Source organism: Athene cunicularia (genome assembly GCF_003259725.1).
Source record: "Athene cunicularia isolate RWA chromosome 4 unlocalized genomic scaffold, athCun1 chr4_part1, whole genome shotgun sequence".
Lineage (NCBI taxonomy): Eukaryota > Metazoa > Chordata > Aves > Strigiformes > Strigidae > Athene > Athene cunicularia.
The window spans coordinates 4,054,210-4,077,036 of record NW_020799098.1 but is presented as its reverse complement, the minus strand read 5'-3'; the positions used below and the strand labels follow the sequence as shown (position 1 = coordinate 4,077,036).

The following is a 22,827-nucleotide window of genomic DNA, read 5'->3' as shown; positions in this document are numbered from 1 at the left end:
TTCACTGACCAGTCTGATAGCTGAAAAGGACTATTGTCAAGCAAGGAGAAGGAGCAAAAAAACCCACCTCTTTAAGAGAAAAGTTTCAATGCATAATATTTTGTTTGTGTGTGATATGGATGCAGGATGCAGTGTTGTTTGACCCGAGATGCCCTTTCTTCCCAAGATAAATGACACCGTCTCTTACACTTGTCCTAATGGAGAAAAGGACTATATTTCTGCAGAGATCTAGCAGTGCAGAGAAAAGATGTATTAATGATGATGGCTTCAGTGCTGACTGTGTGCTGCAAATAGGAACCGAACTGAAATCTCCATATTCATTTCACAAAGGTCAGTGAACAGATATCATTGCAATACATCTTTTAAGCCTGAGGGATCTGATTCAGTGTTGTATCATTTTAAGTTTATGTCAGTTTAACTTCTCTGAAATCAGGCCAACACTGAAATCAGTGGAGATAGAAATGCCATAAAGCTGGAAGAAAGTAGGGTTGAGTCATGCCTTTTTATTTTCAAATATAGGAGCCGAGTGTTTACGGTGGTTTCAGCATGAAGCCAGAATAAATTGAAAGATTTGGAGTGGGTTTTGATGACTTGTCGGAACCTGTAGCTCAGAAGGCACGAATCCATGCAAACCAAACCCAAAATACAGTGCATGCACATGTCCCATTGAACAAAACCTGCTGACTTTCAAACAGCTTCAGTTGCAAAGTCACATTCATTTGACATTTTTTTTTCTGTGATGAATTGTTCACAAAATAATCTGCAAGTAGTCAGATAGAGAGCGTTTGCAAGGAAGAATAGCTTCAGAGGAAGAATGCCATTAGAACAGATTTGCTGGTATATACAGCAGGTGAAATGAAAACAAATCCAAACAAAATAGCCTGAAAACAAAGGTAGTATTCTCTTTGCCTATTTGTGATTTTTTTACAAATTGATCAGGCAACTGCCCACCTTCAAGCCTGAACTCCTTCTGTAGATTGTTGTCCTTCTGAATTAGTGGTAAAATCTCCAGACTCTATGCGCTGAATTCATATGTTTAGCGATGTGCAGTCAAGCATCCCATTTCTTTACAATACAGCCCACAGGTATTGTTCCCTTATCAGTCATACAGGTAGTGATTTAGGGCTGAATACCAGTAAGTACTGAGTCAATGTCCCCCCTATGAGTATTGCAGTACTACCATATTACTTGAAGAGTGATGAAATTGCAAGCCTTTTTTTTTTCTTTTTTTTTTTTTTACTCCTCTGAAATATAGCTAGGTCCTGGGCTTAAAGCGCCGCAATAAAAGAGTATAAGTGTTGGCATGATATACCATACACTCAGGCAATTTGTGAACACTAAGTGTGTTTTAAAGATTGTGCACTACTTCTAACCACTGCAGTAAATCTGAATCAATAAAGGTAGAAGTCCTCAATGTTTTGGGCGGAAAAAAACATCACTTTTTTTTTTGCACATTTCTGGACAGAAACTCTCTTGCTTTCATTTTCTCCTCATATACCCAATGCAGAGTGTGAATGCTATTAGAAACAACTTACGTGAAATGAATCTTTGGTTTCTAGCTTGCCTATAGTTAGTGACTTAGACTTGTTCTAGTGTCTGACATCTTAAGGCTGAGAAATATTTTATAGCTGTATTTTTACCGTAAAACTGTTCTACATCAATACTATTGTCACTGTTGTACAGAAGCAGAAACTGAGGAGCAAATCTTTCCTGAAGCCATAGAACAAGACTGGGACAGAGATGGTTAGAGAATTGAGAACTGCCAAATGACAGTCCCACTCTTTTTGCCTTTGAAAACATGCAATGGAAATAGTGAAGTCCAGCAATACTGCCAGGAGAATAATTAGAAAGCTCTGAAGGCTGCAGGTCTGGCTGAATACCATCTGGGACACAGAGCTGGCTCATGTGAGAAAGTTTTACTTGTTCAGGTAGTCCCATGGAAGACAATAATAACATTAAACAAGGAGTGTTCTGGGGACCATAAACATATCGAACTGGCAAGTGTAATTGGCATGTCCAATAGTTTCAAAAGTAAGTACTTCTCTTCACAGTAGGGGCTTAAAAATCCACAGCTAAAAATCCTTTTAAAAAAACCTCCAAAACTATGTCAGTGGTTGACTCTCTAATATATACTTAACCAGACTACTGATCGTACCATATACTACAGATTGTTAAATTGAATATATTGCAAAGTACAAAAGTTTATATCCTACATTCCCTACGCAGTTAATCAAGAGAGAGAGAGACTATGAGGGGAATACTGCAATGCAGAACACCTAAGATTTGCTAATGTAGAGTGACCAAGATTGAAAAAACTGCCTTGGAAAAAGGAATCTTCTCTCACACAGGTGAAAAGTGAACGTGTAACACTGAAGGAAAATGGTTAGCATATGAACTCATGATATGGAGGGGTATAACTTTCAAACTTTGAACAGGAACCAAAAAAATAACGACACCTCTACGCTAAGAGAAAGAGAACTGGCGAAACGCCAGGCCAGTAGGCGGATGCCAGAAGCCTCGTAGTTGTATGGACTGTGTGTTTCTTTTGTAGGAACACTTGAGAACAGATCTTCTCTTTTAATGTTTTCCTCCTCAGCAGGAAATGAGGCAGAGAGAGGCTCTTCACAAAAATGGACTGCTAAAGGAGATGGTCCTGGACTGTGAAGGAGTTTGGCTGGCAGCAGAGGATAAATACAAGACACAGGGAAGGAAAGTACTTGAGAATTTTTTTTTTTTTTTTTTTTATTTCTTAGATGGCTTCCTATTTTATCCCAAATCACCCAGAAATATAGAACTATATGGCTGAAGGGCCAAAAAGCATTTTTTTTTCTGCCTGCTTTAAATTAGGTTCAGTGTTTCCTGTCATTCCTAAGAAATATTTGTATAACCTGTTCATAACGATCTCCTATGCTGGTAACTCCATGGCTTGCCCAGTCAATATATCCCTGTGTATCACAGCCCTGACAGTCTTTTTGCTCCTAGTATTTAATCTGAAATTTCCTTGCTATATATTAAACGTTACACTTGTCCTATTCAAGGAGACAGACAGAAAATAGAATTGTTTTTATCTTTGCTGAATAACCCCCTTATCAGGGTGTTCTGTGATGGCTGTGTTCTATAAGCAACACCGAACTATGAATAAGTACTGTAAATATCTAAAAGGTGGCTTCAGAGAGACCTGAGCCCAGGGCAAGTCTCCCTTTTCTTCTGCATCTTTGAGGAATACTTTTGTCGACTTCTTTGGTATTTAGATGTCAACGTTTCCAGTGTAAGATGTGCCTCTTAGTCAACATGAAAAAACGCAGTGATTCTCATCTGTCTGCTTACTTGGGTTTTATGACATTACTACAATCCTCAATTTTTCTCCATCCGAGTTTTTTTCCCCCTTATCATATGCCAAATCTCTTCTTCCCTGCTGCTGCTAGTTCCCAAAGTGCTGTGAGATCTCAGAGTGTCTGAAACACTTTCTATGTGAATACAGAATAAAACACTAATTTGTGCATTCATCCCAATGTTTAGCTTTTCCTTTTTTTTTTTTTTTTAAATTAAAATTTTGTTTGCTCACAGTCCCTGTAAAAGCAAGTAGAGTTGAAAATGTTCACAGAATGAATTTTCCAATTTTGTTCCTTAGGGTTTTTGGGTTGTGTTTTTGTTTGTTTGGTTTTTTTTGTTTTTTGTTTTTTTTTTTTTTTTTTTTTTTTTTTTTTTTTTTTTTTTTGGGGGGGGGTGTTGTGTTTTTTTTTGTTTTTTTTTTTTCTTTATTTACCTTTCTAACTCCTCATCTACAGTGCTGCACAGAATTTGTTGTGGCACAACAAATTCCTCCATGTAACTCGAGTCACATGAGCTCTGTAATGCAAGATGTTACACGTGGAGTTGGGTTAGAAATAAAATTGTCTGCCTTACCCTGAACTTGTTGGTATATACAAACCTGTCTTCCTTCTTCCCCTCATTACCAGGTTAATGAAATCGAATGAGAAAACTGCGGAAATAGGCCAGAGAGAAAAAACAATTATTGAGCCCAGTGGTCATGACCTCACAAAAACACTGTGTCCTCATCTCTGGAAAAAAAATGAAGGTTCAGCAAGAGGAAATTGTCACAAATGCAGGGTCATGGTGGAGAAACAAGTTTTATCACTTGACTTTCAGGGTTTAGGATGACATGGTCAGGACATCTGACACCGGTACAAGTATCAATCATTCCCCCACAGCACAAAAGCAGCTTCAGGTTCTCCAGGGCAAGAAACATGTAGTCGTGTATCACAGGATAGAAATGACATTTCACCCCATCTTTAGGAATGATTTCACCAAGAAGCTTCTCTAAACAGCACAATACCAATTTAGTGGCAAACCACTAAGATGCTTGGCAGCACAATACATACTGAAAATCCCCTGCAAGATTTTGAAAGACTGCTGGACTTTTTCTCTCTTTCCTTTTCCAGCAGAAAAACCTGTACATTTTTGACTGTGAAGGTAGTTCCAGTGCAGCTGAAACTTCTATATCAAAGCACACAACACTGCCAACAAACCTTTATTGGCTGTGTTATAAACTAATTGTTCTCTGTGTCTGTGAGGAGGATGAAAAGACTATAAATGCAAATAATTTTAGTGTAGTATTGATAGCTCTCTCTCCTTTACCTGTAGTCATAGTGAATCACTCATATCTTTTTAAACTACATCCAGATAACAAGATTATGTTTATTACATCCCAGTTTAGAAAGCTACTCCTTTTTTAAGGGAGGCGTCACAACACTTATCACAGAGGAGACAGCACTTGTCACCAAAGATTGCATAACTGAATCAGAAATATTAATTTATACATTCTTAGTTAAAATGGGTGGGTACTGCAGTAAATCATCTGTTTCCTGCTCTCCGTAGCAACTGAATTAACAGATTTACTCACTCTGTAATACAAAGATCTACCTAAAGACAGAGCAAGGATTAGGGTTAAAGAGAGTACAAGCTTCTGGTTTCAGTCCCAGTTATATTATTAACTGCAGTATCAAGCTGTCTTTTCATCTAGACATTGGTCCGAGCTCCCCTCTGCTTACACCACTAGGAACATATGAAACACAGCAGTTTCCTGATGAGAAGATTACAGAAAAGAATAATGACAATTCCGGGAAAACAACATCCCTCCTATGCTGAAAGCTGCATCAGGCAGGGACCACAGTACTGACCCGTGACTCCAATAGTATGATGAATATTGACTGTGCAAATGAATATCAATCATACAAATAGCAATCATAATATTTAGATTCTGTACTGATATAGCTGCAACACAGTGAGGAAACGTGACTATCAGGAAAGACAAAGAGCTATGCTAAACAGATTATTTCTACTGCTTGATTAAACATAGACATTTGTGATGATGTGAAGATCAATACGTAAGTCTCCAAGAGTTTAATACAGACCTGCGTGTTTATGCAAAACACTAAAGGTCATCGTTGTTTAGTCCAGTGTCAGGCATAGGTTGTGTCAACAGCTATAGAGAAAAAAAGCTAGGAACAGCAAAAGAGAGTAACTGTTGGTCAGTCCTGCCCTAGCCACACATCAGTCACACACTCACCTCATCCTAGGGATGGTGGATGGGTTGCAGCAAAAGTGCAACACTAAGCAGCCCAACACTGCTTAGTTTTTCTTCCCCTGTTTCATTGGCCTCTAAAGTAAAATCCTTGTGAGCCCATTAGCTGTAGATGAAAGATATCTTATGCTCTTAGGAGGAAAGAGAGCTTTCCTTTGTCCCAGTGGGGAAATATGGACAGACTTTAATGGAGAGAAGTATACTGCTAAATGGACAGCCTTTCCCAGAAGTGATGTTTTTCTTCCTTCAACTAAGAGCAGCATCTTTATTTTCTCCTCCCGTGTTGCTGTGAAGCACTGAATAAATTCCAGTTAGTTTGGTTCATTGTTTAATCATAAGATTTCTATTGAGTGTGAAGATGTTTCCGTGAAAATTACACACTGGGGGAGTGGAGTGAGAATTTTTGCTGGGGGATATGTAACACACTGTATGGTTTGTGGAAGGAAAGGTAAAGTATTGGAGGAGAATATGAAAGTCCGGAAGAGTTGGAGTAGCTTAAATAGCAGATCAGTATTTCTTCACATATGATCTAACAGTTGTGAAGAAGGCAAAAATGCAAAATGTTTCACTCTTGCTTTATAATTACTAATGAATAAAACAAAAACAAACAAACAAAAAAACCCCACACCCAAAATATGAAAATAAGTAAAATGGAAGAAAATGTATAAAATAATACTTAATATATGACCACAGAATATAGTCTACTTGTTCTTACAGCTCTAAAGATGAGATATGAATCTAAAGAACCTCCAAAATGCCTTAGATTTTCTAGGTAAATTGTCTGATTTTTTTATTTTATTTTATTTTATTATTTTTGTTTTAAATGGAGAAGAACATATATTCCTGACAGATTTCTAAGATCTGTCTCTCTCTGTCTGGAATTGAAGTTTAAACACAGATTTTAGTGTTTTCTTCAGCAATGTCTGACTCTCTTTTGACTTTGAATGATGCCAAGAAACAATAAGAAAGACAAAAGCAAGAGAATTAACCAGACTTTCTGAAACTCAAGACTAAAGAAAAGGACAGAAATAAAGACTGTAATGTCTGATCTACCTCATTAATGCTGTATTTCTTTCTATAGACAAATCACAAATCATTTAAATAGATTTGTTCTTAATAGAAACATAGACAACATTTCTAAAACACCCCAAACAAAAACTAAAAATTTCTTTAGAAAAGTAAAATAAATTCAGGGCTTTGTTATTCTTAGGAAAAGAAACGGACACAGGCTGATGCATGGTCACTCTATAACTAGCTCATATAGAGTCCTCTGGAGTTAGAGACGTTCCCTGAACAACAGAAATAACCTAGAACTCAGGCAGCTCTGCATTTGAACCATCTCCCTGTGTTATTGTTTTCTGAACAATGACAACTTGAAATACTAGAATACCTTTGAAAATTCATTCCTTACAAGTTCAACAGATGGGTGTAGAAAACTTGCTGTTTTGGAAAACATTCATTTAAATCAATGCTTTGATAAAACATTAGCTTTATAGTGAATCCTCATTTTCCAATGAATATACACAGCATAACATTCCAGACAAGCTCTCTGGCTGTAACACAAACTGCTCTGTTTTCTCTTATGTTTTCATATCCCATAATAAGTTGCAGAAAAGAGAAAAATTACCTGAAGTGGGATGAACACTATTTAATGGTTTTCAAGGAGAACAGATATCTGTAGTTAGGAGAGACAATGCCAGCTGTGTTGGTTTAAAAATTAGGATGATATACTGCTTGGCCCAACTCTCATGATAACACATACAAAAGGTCTGCCATGAAAACGGAGTTGGAATTTCTGGGGTATTTCTGTGTTTATACATGGTACCTACAGGCATATTCATGCATGACACTTTCTTGAACTGAAGCCTTATCAAATATGTCATTTGCCCAATTTAGAACTAAAGATCTGTAGAAAAGTTCTGCCTGAGAATTGAAATTTCCGGTGTGTTGCTTTTTTCCCCAAGACTATGCTTTTGCTTTCCTCCCGTCTCAAACACTCTTTAACATCTGTTGTGCAAAAGGCAGAGGGAGGCATTATTAATCAACCACAAAGTGCATTAAAGAAAACTGTCTAAGCACCCAAATAACTTGTTTATACAAATGATCTGCTCCACTGTAAGCGATGAGGTCAAGAGTCCCATTTGTTGTGGTGTGCCATTTTATTGATGCGGCAGGATGCACTGGCAACTGTAATTTTGTCACGGTCTGCTTTCCATTCTTCCAAAGGATAATCATTCTTGGGCTGTCAGATGCATCGAATATCCCGACGCATGTTGCATGTTTAATAGAGTGCTACCTTGATCATTAATCATGCATGAAGTTAAATTTCTTCTGTCAATACAGTGATTCTGCAAGGACAAGAATGTGTTAGCAGTTTTTATTGAAGAAATGACAACAAAAAAGTAGGTCAGAGTGAGGTTGCTTTAAAGCAGTTTCTTAAAATTAAAATTATACTGACTAGCTAAATTCCATAACATGATTTAACTTTAAAGTATTTCTATACCCTGTTATGTACTAAGTCTCAAGGACTGACTTTTATTTTTCCAAAGTGCATCCCTTTCTCAGAGTGTAATATCACTTCAGGCAGAATAAGGATGATTTTAAACATTATCCCATAACTAGATCATTGGCTATGGCAATAATAAATAAAAAAGAAAAAAAAAAAAAGTTTCCAGAGTCTTGCAGATTTTGAAAAACATTTTAGAAAAGCAACTGTTCTGACAAGGACACTTACAAATCCCCCAAACTTTCAATAGTTATTCAGATTTTTAGATACAATCTAAAATAAAGCAGCATGAAATACATCAAGCATTTCGACTTTACATTCCTGTATTCATCTAGGGTAAGAGTCAAAAAGGTGATGACAAATCAAATAAACTTCAGTAACCTCAAAATTCAACTTAAAGAATTATGGATAATCAGTATTAACACAAAAAGATTTCTGAGGGAAGAGACCTCTTTGATCTAGCAGACAAAAGCATAACGAGATGCTATGGCTGGAAGCTGAAGGTAGATATATTCAGAACAGAAATAAGGAAAACATCTTTAAGGATGAGTGTAATTAACCACTGGAACAATTATACTTAGGAGGACAGTGGATGTTTCATCACCTGACATTTTGGAATCAGTCATTTTCTAAAAGAAACTCATTAGTACACTTACAAATTGTGATGAGCTTGGTACAAGAATCACTCTGATGGGGAGGAAAAAAAAGTAGGTGGATGTGGAGTATCTGTTAGAGCTCTGTTCATAGATAGAGTATCCTGTTACTAATCAAATGTTTTTGGTTTTTTTTTCCCCTTGTATATTCTGCTTATTATAGTGATGAGAACAACAGCTTTTTTTTTTTTTTTTTTCTTTCTTCTTACTCCCTATAATTAATACAGCAACAGAAGAAGGGCTAATTCTATTGACGATATTTCATCATTGGTAGTTAAATTAAGGAGCTGGGGTAAGGGATCTGTAGGAACACTGTTCCGTGACACCAAAAGTAGCAACTGACATTTAGTACTGGTGATGTTGACCCACAAACCTTAGAGGATGTATTTTTTTGTTTCCAGGCGAGAGTAACTAGCTTGTAGGATAGGTTTGGGAGGTAGGGACGTTAGTAAATATGGTAAACGTCATCTGCAGTAATTAAAATTAAAGGCATGTGGATATCATTCCAGCAGAATCACTTTGAAAAATTGGATTTTTTTCTCCAAGAGTGGTTGGTGAAATTCTCTTCCTCTGAAGACCTTCTGATCATCTTTGTGTGGAACATTTGAATAATCTCAGCATGCAACATCTTCATTTGCAGTCTGTGAAGTAATGCACAGAGGAAAATTCACGTGTAACAAATAAAAGACTTATCTTGACATTTATTCTTTCTAACATTCTCTCTACTTTTGCACTGAGATACCGACCAATGCTAAAGAAATCCCAGAGTTTCCATCAAACAAAGGACTATTAAACCCTAGCTGTAGTAGATTTCCTCATGTTCAAGACCATGTGCATTTTCATCAAGGTAGGAAAACATGAACAATTGCTGAATTCAGCTCGTGTATCACAAAAGATAAGCAATACCTTTTGTTTTATTTAGTTACATATCTGCTAAGAGCTTTATATGTCACAGACATATTTTCAGTATTCCTTAAACATGACAAGAAACACCTTAGGACCAAATGTGGAACTGCCTATTTTGGGAAGGATTTTTTGGCTTACCTTATTTTTTTAGTTGCCCCTGTAAATTATTATTGAAGCAGAAGTACATGAGAGGACCACAGGCTTGAACTGCTTTCTCTTTACATATTCCAGTTAATATTTCTTTGAGTGGGAAAAAACTGAGTCTGCTGATCCTAGGGTTGGGCAGGATTAGACTGATGCCTCTATTCTTTGTGCTAGTAAGTGACTTTAATTCACATATTCTATTTATTTTAATAAATTGCATTATTTACTGCACTGACTCAGTATAGGATTTTTAAAATATTGATGCAAGAACCCTTTACATACATACCACTGATGTTTCGCCTTGGACTACTGCCAGGGAATGAGCAGCGTGTGGCTTGAACAATGACGTTGGATTATGCAGTATTTATTGCTTTTCTATTTTATCACTTTGATACAATAGACAGAAGCTTTCATCTGGTAGAAGGTACAATAATGTTTTCTCCACATGATAGCATTACTGACTTAGTAGATTTTTTTTCCCCTAACCCACCCTGTCATGTCTGGTTTTGAATCTTCCTTTATGCATCTACACATCTTCTTTTGTTAATAGAACACAAATATTTCGCTATTTTCTAGATGTCCCACGTTCCGCTAATATTTTAAGAATGTCACATTCCATTTAAGTGTCAGTCTGAAGACATCTAGTGTAATCTCTTCTTCCTATAAGTGCTTTTTTTTTTTTTTTTTTTTTTTTTGTCAGTATAATTCTGACTTGCAAGGAGCCTTTTGCAAACTAACGTTCTTAAGAACACTGTAGATGAAAACAGCTCACCTATGGCATTATAAAGAAATTAAACTGGCAGTGGGTGAATAGCTGGGAAAGTGAGATTATTAGAAAGAAAAAGAAGTAATCTAACTACAGTGCAGCAGTCTAAAAGCTCGTAGCTGAAATGTAGGATAATGAATTAAAAACCTATTTCTTCTAAATCAGTTAAACCCTAGTTAGAGCTACCAGACTGATAGTTCTGAAGAAGTTGTCTGTGAAAATGATGCAAGGACTGGAAAAGTGCAAGTTTTTCCTCCAACACTGGGCATTTGATCTGGCCTAGGAAGGTTTTAGTAAGGGCAAAGTATGCAGCTAGTTTTCTACACTCAGTCTTTCTCTTGGTAATTTGGATCTATCAGACATTGATCAGGAACGATCAATTAATTTCATATAAAGTCACCTTCAACTTGTAATTGGTGATAGCTATTTGCATCCCACTGCACAGATTCCTGTCTCCTAGAGAATGATGAATCTTGGACCAGGTACACAGACATAGGAACAAACTGAAAAACAACAACAATAATAATATGTGACGTTATCTTGGAGAAGCTTTGGGTAACAGTTTCTCAGTGTGATAAAGATGTGTCCAGATTATGTTAGAAAACCACAGTTTTAACTTTACCTATTAATTTTATTTACCAGGCTTGTGTTAAGATATTTAAAAGGAATCTACTGATGACAACACCTTAAGTTTTAACATTTCACCATAAAAATGCCTAATAGACAAAATAACTTTCTGTCTATGAAAAACAGGAGCATAATAAAACACTGTTAATAATCAAGAGGGTACCTATATTTTTACAGTTTGTGAAAAAAAAAAAAAAAAAAAAGCGAGTCATTATTTAACAAGACCAAATTCGCCACTGTGAATACTGCATGCAGAAACTGCAAATACATTTTTACAAAATTTTCTGGAAAATAACATTCAGCCTTTCTGGAATGTGTTTTGTATTTTCACCTGACCCATCTATTGAAGTTGATAGAAATACTATTTTGGGAATAGTATTATTCATACACATCCTATCCAAAACAGTAAAAGGAAGAGGAGGTATTAAAGGGTTGATAGAAATAAACTGCAAATTTGCAGGAAGATGTTGAACAAAGCAAGCTTTTAAGAGTGGAATTAGGAGAAATTCTGTGCATGTTTAAAGACTGTGGACAGAAAGTCGATATTGAAAAATAGAAAAGATTTGAAATTAATTAAATAGTAGTAAAAATAATTAGATTTTCACAGGTATCTTGTGATTTTTGGTACCAAACTAAGATGCTCTCAGGGATGGAGAGAGACAGGTCCTTTTGTCTCCAGGTGCACTGATCCTTTCCAGTGTAATTTAAACCATCTTAACGCTGACAATCTGAGTATGCATACTGGAAACATTTCAATCAGCAATGGATAGACCAATAATTTCTTAACATAAGACCTAAAAAACCCAGGTTTTTATTTTTTTCAACATCCTGGAGCATATCTCTGTACAATCGATTATTTTATTGCCAAAAGCATAAAAGAGAAAAGCTGAGGAAACATATATATAAAGCTAAAATCTTGCTCCTACCTCCAGGAAACTAAATTCTCTCCAACAACATGTTTACTATCGTTTTATTCTAGAACACTGACCTAACTGACATGAATATTCAACCTATATAGTAGACGTTACTGTATTCATTCTATTCACAGTCATCTTCTTTCTACCCTTCTGACCCTAGGAGCAGATGAACCAACATGCAGTATGAACTGAGATAAAAGTATTTTTTTCTTTAAATTTACCCTATATCTTTCTACAGAAAGCAAGAAGGATTCCTTAGATATTTTCTAACTATCACAAGCAGATAAGTAACAAAGTCCAGATAGCTAACAATGTCTTTGCTACATGAAAGAAACGCGATTCCATGAGAATGTAATAAACATATGTAATAAATTATGCAGCAAAAGGCCAGAACCAAAATTCATGGCTCAGGCCTTAGCAAGATACTTATTTTATAAATCTTAAAGCTAATGGCTTCTTTATTTTTATTTGAATTATAAAAAGAACAATAATCTTTCTGTGAGAAATGGCATAACCCAGCAGTTTGTAAATATCCATTAATGGAATTATAAGTTCATTTTTATTTGTTCTGGTTTATTCCTTTCTCTATTTTGGTAGGAAAGGAATCAATTTAACAATGCAAATTAATTCTACACTTACATAAAATCATTCACCAATATTATTTTTAATCCTAGAATTAAATAGATTTTGCAGTTAGGAATTGCGGGAAGTGTATTTCTGCATGTAAATAGGTACTGTATAAATTATTGACCAAAATAATTATTCAAAATAATTAAAAAAAACCACAAATTGACACTAGAAGGTCTACACAGAAGAAATGTTTGATACCTCCTACCCTTGTATAACTTTCATCTCCATGAAGTAGTTCAAGATAATTGCTCTTCATTTTACAAGTGGAGTCATTTATTACAGATAGAAGAACAAAAACAACTAGAAAAATAAATATCTATCATCCAAATAAAACAAGTCAAGGTTTGCCCTTTTGACTGACTTTTTGGTTTCTTCCTAGCCATTAAGTGTTTTTTTTTGTAGTCAGTAGTCTGCAGACTTTATCACAGGGGCCACTTTTTGCCTATTAGCCATTGGGAAGAGAGGACCGGTAACAGTACATACCCTACATGACGTCCTGGGACATCGCAAGGGCTGATCTGGGCAGGCAACTGGGAGCTGAGGCTCCCTCCTTGGTCTCCAGGTTAGATAAGCCCAATAAGAGGAGGAACTGGGAATCGAGGCATACATTTTTAAGGTTACAGTCAAATAAAGGAGAAAAAGAATGTGAACAAAATATGACTTCTCAGTGATATTTCTGAAGGGAAATTAAAAATAACACCTCCAAACAGTCCACTGTACAGTGTCAGGTTCGTTTGGTACAGAAACAATTATAAAGTCTTTTTAAAAATGTGAATAATTGTTTTGGGTTAACCTTGGTAGGTAGTTCAATTGAAATTATTATATGAAATTATAATTATATGAAATTATAATTTGAAATGTATCTATTTAGAAACAATTCATGTTCTACGTAAAATAAGAGGAGTTTAAAGTCTACAGGCATGGACTGATGCATTGGACATATCTTAGCTTGTGGCATTCACAAATTTATTCATAAAGTTTTCTTCTGACCTGAAATCTTTTCCCCTTTCATTTTGTTGTTAGTGAGTCTGTTTTGTTCCTCTAATTAAAGCAATGTAGTGGAACCATAAGAAAAAATCCTTACTATTTCACATTCTATGCTGCAGTCCTATTTGTCTTTACTTATAAAAACATATATGTGTAACATAAGTTCAAAAGTATATTTATTCAAACTCCTGTACCCACGGTGGTGTAAAGGCACGAGAGTCAGGACTACCACTTTTTCTTCAGGAAGGACAGGAAGAAACATCCTCCCGTCATCACACATGTGGTCAGCCAAGACATGTCTCCTTGCAACAAGAATGTCTAAAGTGCATAAAAATTAAAGTGCCACTAACTTGGAACAGTTTTCCTAACAATTAAGAATGTGTTCGCCAAAAAGTATTAAGAAACTAAGACCTCAGTTTCTGGTACCCAAAGCCTATTACATACATTGCTATGGTTTATTGACTGGAGTCATGTCATTGATTTTGAGTTCTCTTGTGGTACTGTGGGATGAATCTGAAAAAAAAAAACCAAACAAAAAAAACCCAAAAAACAAACAAACAACCAAACCAAAAAAACAAAACAAAAAAAAACAATATAGCTTGGGTTAAATAAAAAAGTACGGGGGACATTGGAATATGATACCATACTTAAAGCAATCTCTACCTCCAACAACTTTACTCTTAAATTTATTGACAAGGGAAAAGAATGGATGAAGCCTGGAAGTTGAACTCTGTTTTTCTAGTTATGGTTGAAAAGAAATGCCATAAACTTTACAGGAAAGCTCATGAAGCAAGGGATTTTTAAGCAAAATTTTCATAATGAGAAATCATCATAACCTCGGCTACCACAGTGAACAGTAATAGTGTAGAAGCAGCTAAGAAAATATTAAAAAGTTGCCCTAAATACAAGAATTAAGCCTTACAATTCCCTGGTCACATGCAGGATTATCATCTACATATAAATATCCTACAGGGAAGCACTGAGTGATCTCAGTCTGATCACGTTTTATGGATATGCACCATATGGATGAAGGGGAAATGTCTACATTGACAATAGAAACCACTGAACAAACAAAATGTTATCTCTGGGGCCCAAAGATAGACAAATTTACATAAGAAATGAATTGCACATTTTAAGAAGGTTAATTAACCATTTCAAAAGTTTATCTAAGAACATGATCAATTCCATCAGCTAAAGTCTCCAAATCAAGATTTCCGTGATATTAGCAAGGCTTTTAAAGTGATATTAGCGACTTTAACCAGAAGTTTTTAGGGAATTAATATAGGCATCACTGGATAAAATGTTATGAGCAGAACATTCTGGCTTTAGAGTCTATAAATATAACAAAAAAGGCTTGATAGCGGATGATTTGTCAAACAGGACTCCCACTGAAATGGAAAATGACCCCAAAAGCTAATTGCAAGCATAAAATATTATGTAGCTCTTGCCAAATATTTGCCTAAGTGGTGTCTTTGCTTTGGAAAGACTGCATTAACGTGTCCTCACTATGCTGTCTTTTACAATTCGTAAATAAGTACTCATAAGCTATAGAAATAAGGATAAATTAACAAAAAATAATCTGGATACATATTTGAATACACTCAGACAGAATGAGTGGGCTGTAGCTTTTCACATTTGCCTATCCCTAACTATGATTAATGATGTAAGTAAATCTGAGGAGGTTTGAATGTTTATCGATGCAAGCATGCAAAAACATTTGAGCCTAGTTGAATCTATCCCTAACTATCTGATCCATAAACTGGGTTGGAAACATGATAAACAAGTGTCATGGTTTAACCCCAGCCAGCAATTAAACACCACACAGCTGCTCGCTCACTCCGCCCACCCCGCCATGGGGTGGGGAAGAAAATCAGAAAATAGAAAAGTAAAACTCATGGGCTGAGATAAAAACATTTTCATAGGACAGAAAATGAATGGAAAATAATGAGAGAAAAGTCAAAACAATTGATGTGCAATACAAATGCTTAGCCACAACTAAAACATCAGTGTCTTATCAACATTATTCACACCCTAAATCCAAAACACAGCACTGTATCAGCTACTAAGAAGAAAATTAACTTTATTCCAGCTGAAGCCAGGACAACAAGCTATCCCATGAGAGCTTCAGATTTTGGTTTCCTAATATATTTTGCCATGCCCTATTTATTATATATAAATATATATATATATATATCTTAGTGCTTCTAGAAAGTATTTATTTCTGATATATACTAACAGACTAGTGTATTTGGACATGGAAACTGTATTCCTCCCCTGGTATTTTTACAGAAGCATGGCTTAAGCTATATAAATGTCATTTAAGTCTCAGAGGACCATCTACTCTGGTATCTTGAGCCTATTTTTGCTCCTGAAAGAAAGTCAAATTAAGATTGCTAGAAGTGATACGTATAACGAAAGAAAAAAAAACAAAACTGGCAGGGTCAATAGTCTTAGTCATAACGTGTGTGAGCATTCAGCAACACTTTCTAATACTCACATAGCAGGTCTTTGGCTTTGAGATCAAGTTCAAAGTTGCTTTTTTATTCTTAGGGAACTTCATGCTTCTTTCAGCCCGTCTCAAACTTTGGCTATGCTACCAATTTTCTCTGTGGTCTACCCCGACCTCTTCCCTATTTCTCAGCACAAGATGCCTCTTGTTCAGACTTCCTGATTCCTCTACTTCGTAGTATCCCAGAAGAGCCTACCAGCCTGCCCAAGCTCTTTTCAGAGCTTTAAAACTTTCAAGTCACTAGATCACCCAGTCAGATTCTTATATACTACAGATCACGTAATGTCATTGAATTACCTTTTGACTGACAGCAGTTACTCCATACACTTGTACAATTTTGAGGATTTCAGGAGACTGAGAAGCTATCACTGTTTTTTCAGTTTACTGCAATTTTCTTCCGTGTTAAGGATTTGTGCTTTGTTTTGAATTTGTATAAATCTGTTCTAAAGTCCAACCATTATATCCTATTGGAGTGAATATCATTTCATACTTGGCATTTTCTTCAGTGAGAGTATTTATGAGGTCTAATGAAGTCACCTCTCAATCTCCTTGTGAAAAAACAAACATTTATCACTCTGGCATTTCTCGAGTCTTTGAAACCCTTTATTTGTGACTCCTGTCTGTGCAAGTTACATCTTTTTAAAATCCTGCTAACATCACTGGGCACTCACTGAGTACACCATATTCTAATATTGGGCTCACAGATGCCACAAGAAGGCTACTGATAACTTTCATTTTCAATGAACTAATCCTTGCTTTGTACATCAGGAATCACAGTCACATCATTGCACAAAAAGTCTGATTTTCTTGTAACATTTAAATCCTTATACCTCCCTATAAATTTCCAGCACACCATCTCCCATTCTGCACGACTGGCATGTTTTATTCATCTGTGCTGACACGACTTTGTTTCAGAGATCCAAAGTCATCAAGTGAAACAAACTTCTTCGTGTGATTGGTGCACCCTCCTTCTATTTAATACAACACAGATTTTTGGATCATCTCAGAATTCTATCAGGATTAATTTCAGATCTGTCTCCAGATGATTGGTTAACATATTCCATATCATATAGGAATATTTGCTGTGAACATCTCCAACTCAGTGTTTCCTTCCACCTCAATGTTTTTGACTGTGAATTTATCCTAGAAGACTTTTAGGAGTTCCTCTTTACGCTGACAGAAGAGCACACGGGCTTAAACGTTTGTTGAGGTCTCTAGCTAATACCACAATGATTGATAACTTCACATTTGCATTTTAATAAAGACTAAGAAGAATTTGGTCCCTTCCACATGTCACTCGTCTCACAAACCAAATCAAGAGCGCTCCAGGATGAATGAAGCTGGAAGTTACTCATGAGATCGATAAATACATGTAAGCAACATTTGCTTCACAGTTGCAACCTTTGAAAACAAGGTAGAGAAAACGGCATTATCAGCAGCTGACAACAGGTGGAATCGTGACACAAGTCTGCTGTTTCGGAATTAAATTTAATCACATTAGAAGCTGATCTAATGTTGTATCATTGCAGTCACAAGGCAAATTTCAGGCCGGATACAGATTTTTTTTGTTTGTTCCATAATTTTATCATTTACACCTCAGACATCAGAATGCACAAATGACCTACAAATATGCAATTCATAGAGAGCATCTGGCAGCTTTGTGCTCAACCACCCTTCACAGCATGCATCATTCTCAAAATAATATAGGCATACCTTAGGGCACTGCTGTTCACATCAGCAGCTGCATCAATGTTTCTATAAGGAATACAGATTTTAATGGATTTTAGTTGACTATAAAACTTGCTTTTATACCGATACTGACTGACTATCATGAAAGGCTATTAAAATGTATTTTTAAAAGAAAATAAAATTCACAGATTTTAAAGAACAAGAGCAGCAACTCTTGTATCAGACAAGTTTTTAAATGCAGAACACAGTACAAAGCCTGAGTTACAGGGCATTTTATTAGTTTGTTTTCAAGACATAGGGATTTCTTAATGTTTTGTTATCAGCTGTTCTACAATCATGGAGAAATTCTACATTTGTCACAGCGTAGTGATTCTCTTGACTGCCATGACACTGGTTTGTCCAATAAGAGTAGGGTCCGGTACTCAGAATAGAACACCTGAATTTACCTCTGTATGTGCAGATAATTACAATAGTGATTAGATCTGCCCTGGCTGGGAAGTTAACAGAGCCTTAAGAGCTATTTGGTGAAGGTGTCTACTGAAGAGTTCTTTATCTGAACTCCACTGGCTACCATGGGATCTTAGGATTCAGTTCATTTGCCAAAAGCTACAAGTGTCATTTGGGACACTCCAGGACATCCTACGTGGCTTGCAACTGCCAGTCCAGTGGTTGTGTGTTTTCACTGCCCACATGTCACACTTTCCTAACTTGTGGAGATGCCACAGGTCTACTATTCTGTTTGCAGCGGCTCCAGATGTCTGGCTTTCAGCAACTGACTCAAGGCTCTCACGTGTAGACACTTACATTTAGACATATCAGAATCTGAAAGCTGTCTCCCACCTCAAATTTTCATGTTTTTTCCTAAAGCAGGAGAAGTACTAAACCACACAATGATAAAAATAAAAATAATTTTTGGCCTAATTCTGGTTGCAGATTGATTTTGAAGTCAGGAAGTGTTTCAGTGCTCATTTTTCCCTTCTGAATATTTGGAACAGGGGATATTCCAAATACAGACTGTTATTCCTTGCTTAATCTTAATTAAGAAGCTCCACTTCACGGTGGCTGTGTGTCTGTACATTTCGTTGTGGTTGAAGTAACTAAAAAAATAGTCCCCAGTAGATAGAACACACAATATATTTGGTTTCCTTAGATGAACCATCTTCCTGAAACATTTCTGAATAATCAAGTAGTCACAGCCTGTTATTGTGACTAGTAAGAAAGCTGAAGAGAAATTTCATTTAAAAATACCAGAGTTGTGATTAGCAGTTGTATGTATGAGCCTTTTTTTCTGGACTGCTGCACGGCTAGGATATTCCCCAGAAATCCTGGATACAAATGTCCTGCAAAGTCACATGTGAATAAAAAGATGAGAGACAAGGTTATTTTGGAGATGTGAGGGTAGTGTATTGCTGTTCTCTATTAAAAAAAAATAAAAATCACAGTTCGGCAAATCAGGCTATTGGGGTCTGCAAGAAAAGTCTTTCTTCCCTTTTTGCCTATTCTCTTCTCACTTGCCTTTCTATAAAAATCCTCCAAAACTGCACTGAAGTTAATGAAATGTCACCAAAGTAAAAGGAATCAATTTCAGGCCATTTATGTTGTCTCACATTTGATCTTCTACTTGATGTTTTACTTGTCTTTGTCTTCCTTCCTTATTTCCCAAGAGAACAAAATAAGCAGGATCAGAGCCCAGTTCATCACTGGATTTTTACGCCAGTATAAACTCATTTATTACAGTGCTTTATGCAGGTATGAAATTTGATTTATAATGTTTGGATATGCACATCCACAAAGTGATGAGTTACAAAGGAAACACGTTAGAGAAAAGTTAATGAGCTGAGATTCATGATGTTGTTTTTTTCAACTTAAAGTTTGTTAAGTATTTGTTTTTTGTTAAATGTCTGGGAGGTAAGGTATCAAATTTAAGATTTCAGAATTGAAATATGGAAAGATCTTTAACTGTCATGACAAGAGCAGATAAAGTATCAGTAATTTCTGTTTTGAATACAATCTGAAATTGAATTTCTTTCATTCCATGACAAAGTTGATATCAAAGCAAAATGAAACATTCCAATAACGTACATTGCACATTTCTGAGAATAAATGTGATTTCTTTGAGGAACAACCTGGAAATTGGCACATTTCATGTGCAGATACATTAAAGTACTAAAGTAAGCAATGATTTTCAATTAGAGAAGACTAGAACTTCAAATTAAAATGACAATATTAATATGGTCCATTGGCTCTGTCCATTCCTTATGTTACCTGCAAAGTTCCATTTTCATGTTGGTTTTGTATGTGCACTTTTTGTTCATGTTTATCTAATTAAAAATATAAGTTCAGCAATGTATTCCAGACTCAACCTAGCTTTGATACTCCTCAGATGTAAAACTCATCTGAAATATTTTTAAATAATCTGTCTTCCTAAAGTCAGTACAAACAACATCATATCTACTGATGTTGGCTGTTCATTACTCGAATTGTATTCAGAGTAAAGTCATATTTCACCTAAGGACAACAAAATTTGTCTACAGCCATAACACATAGCTCTGATTAACTTATGGAAACAAAACTTAACAGATTTGGTTAATATTTTAATAGAAATAAAAAAAAACAAAACAAAACAAAACAAAACAAACAAACAAAAAAAAACACCCACCACACAAGGCTCTGGAGAAACAAACAAACAAAAAAGTTTGAAGGATGTATTCTGAATGCGTTTTACCTTCAGAATCCAGCGTAGAGGATAGAGTTACACAATATGATGTTTAAGGATCTTTGATTGGTAGACTTCTGTTGAAGTGCTTTACTCTACATTTCTAGGAGGAAAGAGGAAAAGCAAGGTTTATAATTCTCATCTTTTCACAAAAGCATACTCGAGTAATAGAGAACAAAACCGTCTGCAAACAAAACAAAGGATTTAGAGAAATTATCTGATGTCATCTAGTATTCTGCCACTTAAAATAGATGAACCATTTAACATTCTGCCAGAGAAAACTCTGTAGAAAATTTTCTTTGAATATCTTTATTAAACAGGAAGATACATTTTGCTAAATATTTAAAATGTATCAAGCAAATTTAGCCTTTTTTAATTATTTTTTTTTCTCCAGAGGGCAAGTTAGTTTCCTTAATTTAATTTATTCTGGCCTCAAAGCAACTTGGCATTTAGACGTGTGCATAACTTTAAAAACATGCTTAGTTTATTTAAAGACAATAAGACTTCTCACGTGCTTGTGTGTGAGACTAGACTGGGACCTACAGGCCTAGTCCAATTTCAAACTGTCTTTTAATTTATTTTAATGAGTATTAGATTGGATGCCATATGAATTTATTTCACCATTGTCATCTTCTAGTTTTTTACCCTGGGGACTGAGTGCAAATACTTGAAATTCAACATGTGTTGCTCATCACTTTTGATTAGAAAATATGCCATCTTTCCTATCTTCCTGTTCTTTGAATGGATGAACACAGAACTTCCCACAGGATGTTTTCCTGGGCAGATTTAAATCTCACCTTCTGCAGACGTTCATATGAGACCTTGAGTTTCATTCACTGTGAACATTTATGCCAGTAAAACTTTATTGTCTGGATGTGCGCAAAAAGTGAGTGCAAAAGATGTGTGAGCGTTTGAAACCCCTTACTGCTAAATGTTTCTTATATCTTTCCCTGTGACTGACGAACAGATGAGAGTTGGCTATAGGAACCAGCCAGAGAATTTAATTTCGTCAGCCACATTTTTTCAATGGATTATTTGAAACTTCGCTAAATACTATAGTGCCGAGAAGTATATGAAAGCCAGTATAGAATAAAATCTTTCAAGAAGATAGCAGGGTTCAGTTCAGAGTGACAGCAGAGATGGCAGTCAGTTCCTCACACAAAGGAGTTTATGAAACTAAATGACAGCTGATGCAAAGTGTTTGAATATTCATTAAAGTTGGGAAAGTAGTAAGGCCATTTTCAGTTTAAACTCTCACATTGCACAGATGAGAGTTGTTAAATAGCTGCCACATTCAACACTCAGTGGTTCAATTTCAGTGGTGAGAAAAGTGTTTGTGAAGTGTTATAAGCATGCATGAGTTGTATGCTGAATGATCATATTTGATGGTAAAACTTGTGAGTAAATACATTAAATATTTTCAGGGGAAAAAAATCTCTCTCCAAGACACGATTATATCAGACAGAGTTTACATTTATAACTTCATACAAGCTTAATATATTGAAAAATTCTATAGAAATACTTACAAGACAAAATAATAAGTTCACTTTACAGATGGCCTCATAAATCGTGTGGTGAAGGTGTTTGTGCCTACAAACGAAGGAAATTCCCTTCACACTTGAATTAGAAGATGGAGAGAAAGGGCACAGATGAGGAGAAAAGATGAAGATCTGTTTCCTGTGGAAATAATATCCTAAAAGCTGGGTTATCAATCCAACAGGACAGATTCCTTAATACAATAGCTACCTTTTAAATTAGCTACTGTAAATTAACCAGCTGAAATAAACATTAGCAGGATCTTATCGCTGTAATGCACAATAAAGTCTACGTTATTAAAATTCCACTAAAGAAAACTTAGTGTAAGATAAGACAGTCATGAATGATCATTTAACATTAATCCTGATGACAGCCATTTCCATTTTGCTATTGAAATTCCAGCCTTCCTACATTTTCATTTCCAAATACAATACAAACAACATGCTCTAATCAATCACGTGTACATCCACCATAATTTTTATACAAGGCTCTGTATCTCAGATATATAAGCCACTGGAGGTAATTTGTCTTCCCTCTGGCTTTGTAGTCTCACTAAATGAAAGGGAAGGTAGAGAAAGGTAAGGTGGTACAGAGAAGTAGCAGGTAAGATCTAGAGTTTTAGGGACCATAGGTAGTTTCGACATTGACTTTTACATC

The 22,827-nt window shown here is 35.7% G+C and overlaps 1 long non-coding RNA gene across 1 annotated transcript; it reads right to left on the bottom strand.

The window, feature by feature from the left end:
- Positions 1-9,127: 9,127 nt before the first annotated feature.
- Positions 9,128-22,254, bottom strand: LOC113479034. Its single transcript, XR_003398188.1, has 3 exons — positions 22,161-22,254; positions 20,644-20,737; positions 9,128-9,384 (listed from the first exon to the last, which is right to left on the bottom strand). It is a non-coding gene; the product is annotated as an uncharacterized LOC113479034 (long non-coding RNA).
- Between the last annotated feature and the right edge of the window lie 573 nt (positions 22,255-22,827).